Source organism: Schistocerca piceifrons, chromosome 6, assembly GCF_021461385.2.
Source record: "Schistocerca piceifrons isolate TAMUIC-IGC-003096 chromosome 6, iqSchPice1.1, whole genome shotgun sequence".
Lineage (NCBI taxonomy): Eukaryota > Metazoa > Arthropoda > Insecta > Orthoptera > Acrididae > Schistocerca > Schistocerca piceifrons.
The window spans coordinates 370764716-370775270 of NC_060143.1; positions in this window are offsets into that span (position 1 = coordinate 370764716).

Here is a 10555-nt window from a genome sequence, read left to right on the forward strand (position 1 = left end):
GCCCTACAAATGTCGTGAGTAGGTATTAAAATCCATGGAGAAGAAATAAAAACTTTGAGGTTCACCGATGACATTGTAATTCTGTCAGAGACAGCAAAGGACTTGGAAGAGCAGTTGAATGGAATGGACAGTGTCTTGAAAGGAGGATATAAGATGAACATCAACAAAAGCAAAACGAGGATAATGGAATGTAGTCGAATTAAGTCGGGTGATGCTGAGGGAATTAGATTAGGAAACGAGACACTTAAAGTAGTAAAGGAGATTTGCTATTTGAGGAGCAAAATAACTGATTATAGTCGAAGTAGAGCGGATATAAAACGTAGACTGGCAATGGGAAGGCAAGCTTTTCTGAAGAAGAGAAATTTGTTAACATCGAGTATAGATTTAAGTGTCAGGAAGTCATTTCTGAAAGTATTTGTATGGAGTGTAGCCATGTATGGAAGTGAAACATGGACGATAAATAGTTTGGACAAGAAGAGAATAGAAGCATTCGAAATGTGGTGCTACAGAAGAATGCTGAAGATTAGATGGGTAGATCACATAACTAATGAGGAAGTATTGAATAGGATTTGGAAGAAGAGAAGTTTGTGGCACAACTTGACCAGAAGACGGGATAGGTTGGTAGGACATGTTCTGAGGCATCAAGGGATCACCAATTTAGTATTGGAGGGCAGCGTGGAGGGTAAAAATCGTAGAGGGAGACGAAGAGATGAATACACTAAGCAGATTCAGAAGGATGTAGATTGCAGTAGGTACCGGGAGATGAAGAAGCTTGCACAGGACAGAGTAGCATGGAGAGCTGCATCAAACCAGTCTCAGGAATGAAGACCACAACAACAACAACATGGTTCTTGTTGAAATCAATAGTTATTAGAAGGGTTAAAGGGTTCACTTATAAATATAGAATTCAAAGATCGGTAACTTAGACCACTCCACAGGAATAACAACAGCACCTGATCAACATAACTGTTTCCTCTCACACAAAGGAGATGAGTTAGAAATCATGAAATGAAATATGTGTAATTAAACAGTTGACGGGAACGGAACAGCAAAGTACACGGGGATGGGAGAAAATAGTGTGGTAACTAAGTTATGAGGTCATCCTAGTAAATAAAGTACATGACTGCGTCGTTTCGTTGTGGTTACCTATACAAAAGTATGTGCAGGAACTGATTATGGTTAAGTCGGCAGCGAGAGCATAATTTCAAACGCGATCCTCAGTGCGTTAACTGAAATCGCGCCTACTCTTGCCTCATCAGTAACATCTCCCCTCGCTTTCCTGCTGGTACTTGTCAAAATTTCGGTGCAGAAAGATGAGTTGTCACTTCAACTGCAGAAGCCTTGGTGCTGGAATTGACCGCACAGCATAGCGCTGGAATCTCTCGTCTTGCTCACCATCCAGACGCAGAATACAGCTATGGCATGGTCCCAACCAAGAGTACTGTACTGCTTCCCATTGTGACCAAGAATAGTTTAGAAACTACGTACCTCTGAGCTCTGACCCCCTAAAATATCTGGTTTTTCTGTAATATGGAACAATAGAAGCACTACCAAAGAGAGTTCACATAGCAAAGCTTTCTCTCTCTCCCCCAGAAGCGTCTGTTATTACTGAGCCAATTTCTTTTCCTCTTGAAATAAGTTTACAACGGTTTGATGTGAGACCCCCTCCCGGAAGAACGGTGGAAGATCTGACAAATGCGAGGGAACTCGCGCTTCTGACCCTATGAAAAGGCAGCTATAGTTCTCCCACTCCCGCCAATTTTTAAGACAACGTATAATCAACAAGTGCTCCATTTCCTGTGCCAAGAACTCAGGGCGATAATTGGTGCGGTGGAGGCGGTGGTGAAACTCAGGAACGGGCCTGATGCAGTAGATAGTGAATTGACGAGCTCTGCCAGGTCTTACCTGCAGTCGAAATTACTGTCCACGGAATAAGCGCCATCTGCGCCTGAGTGGAAGTCCTAAGCGGACCTAATGTCTGTGTGATTGCCCTCCTACGGCTTCAAGATATTATCTGTACCTGGCACAAATGCCGGGACCAAAGCGGGCTTATTGCACTCATGAGTGCTCTCGCACAAACCTGCAAGTTCGAGTACGCCGTTCTGATTCTCTGGAAATGGCCTCTGCATTCGGCAAAGTAACGCCATTCGTGGTACCGAGATCCCCCACGTTCGTGGCAGCACTGATATCAGTGGGTACAAAGGAAAAGCCTGCTGCCGATGGCAACTCAACGATTCAGGTAAAGGTGACCAGATACCACAAGCAAAAGCGTACACAATTAATGGGAGATAATTTGTTGGAGGGAAATTTTAGCCTAAGCAGTCAACATATAATATTCATTTGCACATCAAAACCTGCATTATATAAACACAAAATAAGTCACCCCGGGTCGATTGGATAACTAGCACTCTTAATAAAACTGAACTGCCGGGCAGGCACCAGCCCGACGTGTTTGATAAGCTCCCAACCTGGGACCTGAATCCTACAAGACCTTGTATTGATCGAATGAAGAACTTGTAAGAGGTCCGAGCAGATGTAGTACAGATGTAATTTTATGTAAGAGGTCCGAGCAGATGTAATTTCGATGTATTGCTCATGCGCTGCCTGCGATATGCAAGGTATAAGAGAATCGCTGACCAGAGAGCAGTGTTGACTGTGCGAACTGTGTAGCAGTAGCAGTAAGTTGTTGCCAGTGTGTGTCTGGTCTGGAGTCTGCTCTTGTCTGGTGTATCACGTTGGCTGGGCCGGTCGCGGTGCAGCGATGCCGGAGCCTGAGTATTATTGTATAAGGTAAAAAAAAGTAGCCTCGCGCATATCTAGTAATATTATGTAAACTCCCATGTATATCTTTTAATAATAACAAGCATTCATTTCAATTTAAAGAATTTAATATTTTTTTCAATGCATGATCATTCCGATTGTTGCAAAAGAAAAATCATTTGCTTCCTTTCATAAATAACAAATCTATCGGCCAGCATTGCACAGAGCTGTGCCGGAAAAGAGCTATTGTAATAGCAGATAGTTGCCGACTTTATCGAGGTGAGAATTTTTGCTTTTTATTAGAATGGTCTTACAGGGCCATGACGCAGCACTGCTGTCGTCCAAATTTTACCAGGTTACTGAATTTATTTTTTATTACGAGGTTTAGGAATTTTTCTGTTTCGAGCTTACATTAAATAAGAAAAGAATTTTGTGGGTACATTAAATGGGAACCAGTTTTGTTCTGAGGTTACACTAAATTAGTATCTCATTCATTATTCATATTAATACACTCCTGGAAATGGAAAAAAGAACACATTGACACCGGTGTGTCAGACCCACCATACTTGCTCCGGACACTGCGAGAGGGCTGTACAAGCAATGATCACACGCACAGCACAGCGGACACACCAGGAACCGCGGTGTTGGCCGTCGAATGGCGCTAGCTGCGCAGCATTTGTGCACCGCCGCCGTCAGCGTCAGCCAGTTTGCCGTGGCATACGGAGCTCCATCGCAGTCTTTAACACTGGTAGCATGCCGCGACAGCGTGGACGTGAACCGTATGTGCAGTTGACGGACTTTGAGCGAGGGCGTATAGTGGGCATGCGGGAGGCCGGGTGGACGTACCGCCGAATTGCTCAACACGTGGGGCGTGAGGTCTCCACAGTACATCGATGTTGTCGCCAGTGGTCGGCGGAAGGTGCACGTGCCCGTCGACCTGGGACCGGACCGCAGCGACGCACGGATGCACGCCAAGACCGTAGGATCCTAAGCAGTGCCGTAGGGGACCGCACCGCCACTTCCCAGCAAATTAGGGACACTGTTGCTCCTGGGGTATCGGCAAGGACCATTCGCAACCGTCTACATGAAGCTGGGCTACGGTCCCGCACACCGTTAGGCCGTCTTCCGCTCACGCCCCAACATCGTGCAGCCCGCCTCCAGTGGTGTCGCGACAGGCGTGAATGGAGGGACGAATGGAGACGTGTCGTCTTCAGCGATGAGAGTCGCTTCTGCCTTGGTGCCAATGATGGTCGTATGCGTGTTTGGCGCCGTGCAGGTGAGCGCCACAATCAGGACTGCATATGACCGAGGCACACAGGGCCAACACCCGGCATCATGGTGTGGGGAGCGATCTCCTACACTGGCCGTACACCACTGGTGATCGTCGAGGGGACATTGAATAGTGCACGGTACATCCAAACCGTCATCGAACCCATCGTTCTACCATTCCTAGACCGGCAAGGGAACTTGCTGTTCCAACAGGACAATGCACGTCTGCATGTATCCCGTGCCACCCAACGTGCTCTAGAAGGTGTAAGTCAACTACCCTGGCCAGCAAGATCTCCGGATCTGTCCCCCATTGAGCATGTTTGGGACTGGATGAAGCGTCGTCTCACGCGGTCTGCACGTCCAGCACGAACGCTGGTTCAACTGAGGCGCCAGGTGGAAATGGCATGGCAAGCCGTTCCACAGGACTACATCCAGCATCTCTACGATCGTCTCCATGGGAGAATAGCAGCCTGCATTGCTGCGAAAGGTGGATATACACTGTACTAGTGCCGACATTGTGCATGCTCTGTTGCCTGTGCCTATGTGCCTGTGGTTCTTTCAGTGTGATCATGTGATGTATCTGACCCCAGGAATGTGTCAATAAAGTTTGCCCTTCCTGGGACAATGAATTCACGGTGTTCTTATTTCAATTTCCAGGAGTGTATTTATTATTATTATTTTTTATACTATTTTGTGAGGAGGTTACACTTGGCGACATCCGGCCAGGATCGTATTTCTTTGTGAATCTCTGAGAAGTAGTCATATATCTGCTCTTATTTACTTAAATGTAGTTTGCATCTGGCGCAACGCATTTACTAATTGGTCACTCTTTCTTTCACAGATCATCAGCAATTTATTACTCTTTGTTGTAATTGTGTTTATTACATTTTTGCTTCGTCTTCGTTTCATTTTTGTGCGTAATTTTGATTTGTGAAAAATGCCGCGAAAAACTGTTAACAGTACATCGCAATGTGCAATGAGTGAAATAGCCGACTCGAATAGCTTGACCGATAATATTTGCGACACTCAGTGTAATAATGATAATCCTCCATTTACAGACAATCAGTGCGTACTGACCACTAATATTGATTTTGATCCTAATGATGAGCAAACAAATCCAATTATGTCCAGAGTAAATGTAAGAATTGATGACGTGGCACGTTCCGTTACAATGAACGCTGCTCAGTTTGTCACACCCGGTTTGAAAAATTTGAATTGTGAGCAAATAATTGTTTCTAACGAAGGGCAACAATGTACTCAAAGTACGTCAGATTTGTTTGATTCCGATGTAGTGGCCAATAGCGCACATCCGATTGGCAAACCTCTTTGTGAATCACAGAATGACCAAATGGTTATACAAAACGTGACACATACAGATACACCATCACACGGCACAGAAAATACAGCAGTTAATTTTGGGATGGATCAAGTTATGGCGTTATTACTACAACTCAATGAAAAATACGACAACCAGAACAAACAACTTAAAGAAAATATCAAAGAACAACTTAACGAATCGAACAAACAACTTAATGAAAAACAAGACAACAATTTTAAACAGCTTAGTGAACAGATTACAGCCGTTGCCGTGCAATGTCATGATACTAAAGAACAATTACGTGAGGAAATTGAGGCTTGTGCTAGGAAAAGTAGTGAAGAAATTAGATCTGTGGCACAAGAATTAAATAATACATATGCAGCCACAACTAAATTACTTAGAGATGAAATTAGTGCAGTCGCTAAACAATGCTCTGAAAACGCAACACAGTTACGCGACGAGTTTAAATTAATGTCAGCAGAACTTTCACGCACGCTAGATGCGAAAGTAGACGCGAAATTTGACCAACAGTACAGCCAAATTGACGAACGTTTTAATCAACACCTACAAAACAATGAAACGCGTTACCGTAAATTTATACAGGAACAGAATAAAGTAAAGCGACATGTCATGGAAACAATTACTGCACAGACACAGGAAGATAAGCGTAAATTGTTTACTAAAGCAAAAACATACGTAGACAACAATATTGCTACAGTATCAGACGAAATTAATGCTATCAAACAGTTGAACACCGAATTACATGATGAAATCTCTGACCTTAAAACAAAAACAGACACACACACACAGTCGACTTTGAGACAGTGACCGACAGACTTGAACAATTAGAACTAATACAGGATCCCGATGCCATCAAAGAAGACGTTAAAAAATTGAACGAAACCACACGTGAAATAAAAAAAAACAAATTAATGCTTGTGATAGTAAAAACGATGATCAGGTAAAAGCACTGACTGAAAAATATGATGAATTGGCCAGTCGTGTTGATGTTATCGAAAGTAATAATGACACCAAATCAGACAATACGTCACCTGTTTTGTTTAATCAAACACCCGAATTTCAAAATTTACAGCAGACGATCAGTGAAATAGATTCGTCCAATAATACATTACGTAGAAACTTTACAGCAAGAAGTGACAGAGATGAAAAATGTTTCAGTCACTAACACGTCACAGCATACGCCACTTTGCGAACATTTGTCAAACTCACACAGCCAGTGTCATTTAGGTAATTTACAGAGAATACGTGAGTTAGATTCCGAACAGTCACAGACAAATCGATTCTTATACATTCCTGAGCCTGTTCAGACATACAGAGACGATAAATTTGATTATAAGCAGTTTCTAACCATGAGAAAATTTAAGGTACTTAATAATGACAGAACACAGAGTCACGCGTTGGACTGGATACGACAATTTGTTTTCGTATTTTCACCAGCTTGGCCTGTAATGCAGAAACTAGCATTGGTTTGGATACAACAACTTGCTTTTGAATTTTCACCGGCATTGCCTGTAACACAGAAACCAAAATTTATTTGCAGTGGATAATGACCTCAGGGGATTCATTACGCTTTAAGGAATATGTGCCGTAGCGTGCACAGGGCCCCGAGCCGTAGTAGTGCTATTTCATCTTTAGTTTTCTGCACTGCTGCCTTCTCTTCTACTATCCTTTATATCTACCAAAACAGCTCTTCAACTATGGATCTATCTAGGATTAAGGATGAGTAAAGAAAACCTGATACGACGAGTTTTACCAAAAGTGACAATTTTCATTAGACACTCCAGAACTACCAGTATAATTTTAATAACAAACAAAATTTTAATCATCAGTATGTACAAAATTTTCAGCAGTCGCAAACACATTTTGGTAACAATAGACGCTTTTCTCAACAACAACATCAAAACCAGCCCGTTAGCATACCTAACCAACAATGCAGTCTGCTAGGTCAACCAAGCTTTAATGTTTCGCCGCCTGCACGTATAGCATCGGCTCCACCAAATATTAACGCACCGCAACAAGGAGACCAGCACGTACAGAAAACACATCATTTCAATTCCTATCGCAACGCGCCATATAGCAATGACTATCATGACAGACGTAAAAATAATGGTCACAATTTTCAGCGTACGTTTAATAACAGGCGGTCTTATCAGCAGCAAAATCATCCGCAACAAAATATTATCATGAATGAACCAGACAGTAGATATCATCCCGAACGTAATACGTCAGGAATAAATAACAGAACAGTACAAATAGTGGAAATGCCACAGCATCCTCCCGCGAATAACAATACGTCAGAAAGAATTTGACTAGATACAGTACAGGTTGCATCTTCCAGCAACGCAAGCAATACTTTTGACATGCAGAATCTCGTTCACGAAAATGTTATTACTTTTGACGACATCCGAGACACTCTTTTGCAGGAAAGACCAGTTATTCAAGAAACAATTTCACACCCTGTCATTGAAGTAAAGATTGGATCATCCAAATTTTCAGCAGTAATCGATTCTGGATCACCTATGTCAGTTATAAATGAGGAAACTTTCGACGAATGTAACAAAGAGAATACCTATCCTATATTACCATTAGGCAAAACTAGAGTAAAAGGAGCAGTATCTGGTAAAGGAGTAGATGCAAAATTACAGACACATTTATCATTTTGTATTGCAGGTCATAAATTTCACTCAAATTTTTTGATTGTTTCCTTATTGACAACAGACGTTATTTTAGGTACGAATTTTCTGGTACAACACGACGCAATTATTGGCTTTCAAAAATCCTATTTAATGTTAAAGGATGAAAATGTACAACTGGCATTAGAATTTCAGCACTCTTTATCTGCAGAAGAACGAACAATTAATCGTACAGAGGTCCTTTCCGCATCACGTAACATAGACTGTCATTCCACATTGTTCACAGATACGTACGTACACAACTACAATACTCCAGACGAGGCCGACTATGACGTTATACAGATGATTTCTGATAAAGTTAAACAGAGCAGTGCAAATACAGACGACGAACGCACGCAACTGCGCAAAATTCTTTTACAGCAAGCTCCAGTTTTTGACAACGTCCCTGGTACTATGTCCGGTTTTATGTACGAATTTCAAGTTAAACAGCACGACACATTTAAAGCCAAACATTATCCCATTCTATATATTCACAGAGAACAAGTTAAGAAAGAATTGCAAGCTATGCTTGACCAAGGAATTATTGAACCGGCAGTTAGTCCGTACATAAACCCACTCCATATTGTTAAGAAAAAGGATGGTTCACTTCGTCTCGTACTTGATTCGCGTCACATCAACGACATTATTATTAATGAAACAGATCGCCCACAGACACTAGAAGAACATCTACAGAAATTTCATGGTACTGCTATTTATTCCACATTAGTTTTGAAATCGGGATTTTGGCAAATTCAGCTCCATCCGAACTGCAGAAAGTACACAGCTTTTCTCTGTTTTGGTGACTGTTATCAATTTTGTAAATTACCGTTCGGTTTAATTATTTCTTTAGCAGCATTTATTCGCGGTTTGAATAGTATACTTCCGACAGAACTTAAAGACAGAATCACAACGTATGTAGACGACATTCTTATTGCAGAAGCTAACTGGTCTGAACACAATCTGATTCTTGAACAACTGTTACGAACTTTACGTGCACAAGGACTCACAGTTAATCTTAGCAAATCGCACTTTGGCAAAACTTCTATAAAATTTCTTGGACATGTAATTTCAGCAGAAGACATTGCGCCTGACTCGGAAAAACTTCAAGCTTTACGTGACATTACTGTTCCTACGACGAAGAAACAACTACGCAGCTTTTTGGGTTTAACTAACTTTTTTCGTAAATATATTCATTACTCTGCTTTAGACACCCCTAGATTATGTCAATTGACGGGTAAAAACATTATTTGGTCCTGGGATAGCCAAGCACATTCTGAATTTGTGAATCTGAAAGAAGATTTGTTGAACGCACCACTTTTATCACATCCAGATCTTACTAGAAATTTTTCCATTGCTACCGACAGCTCTAACACCGCTTTAGGCGAACACATTTTTCAGGAAATTGAAGAAGATGGTACTACAGTAATTAAAAACATCGCCTTTGCTAGTCGCATTCTGTCACCTGCTGAACGCAATTATTCTGTTACAGAACTTGAAACATTATGTGTTGTATGGGCATTTACGAGATTTAGGCATTTTCTTTATGGAAGACACACTACCGTTTACACAGATCATAGAGCGATACAGTTTTTACTTTCAGCAAAATTTACACACGATAGATTAAGCAGATGGAAACTTTATTTACAGGAATTTAATTTTACAATTGTTCACATTCCCGGTACACAAAATATTGTAGCAGACGCACTATCCCGTTCTCTTAGCAACAATCAGGAACACATCGCAACCAACTTCTGCAAAGAAAATTTCAGCGTCATGTACATTCAACAAGTTGCACTTGAAAATTTCATTTCGTCGTCATTACGAGACATAGCACAAGAGCAGAGTAAAGGCAACGTACGGAAAGAAACGAAACACCTTTGGCAAGATAGGAATAATGTTACCATTAGAAACCATTACAATGTACGCATTAATATTCTGTTTCGCTGCTCTCACCCTGATAGCAACAACTGGTTACTATGCATTCCTGACGAGCTTGTTAACAAATTAATTTGGTATACTCATTTAAGTTACGCGCATTATGGAGCCAGAAAATGTTATCTAATACTGAGACAGAACTGTTATTTTACCAACATTGAGAAACGTATTCGACGAGTTTTAGCGTCATGTAAAATCTGCCAGAAAGCTAAGTCAGACACGACTTCACATATTCCTCCGTTACATCCCATTGTACCTGTTAAATTGAGACACATGGCCGCTGTAGACATTTTTGGTCCGATTCCCAGAACTAATAGAGGTTTTTGCTACATCTTTGTCGCTGTTGAACTCACTTCAAAATTTGTTACCTTCACTCCGTTACGCAAAGCTACTGCTAAATCTGTTTCGACAGCATTTGTGAAACATTTTTTATTTCATGTAGGGCGTGTATTGAAAGTAATTTCCGACAATGGGTCACAGTTTCGATCTGCTATATGGACACGTATGTTGCGAGCTAGAAACATTTCTCCGATCTATATATCCAAGTATCACGCTTCTTCGAACCTTTGTGAACGATTAA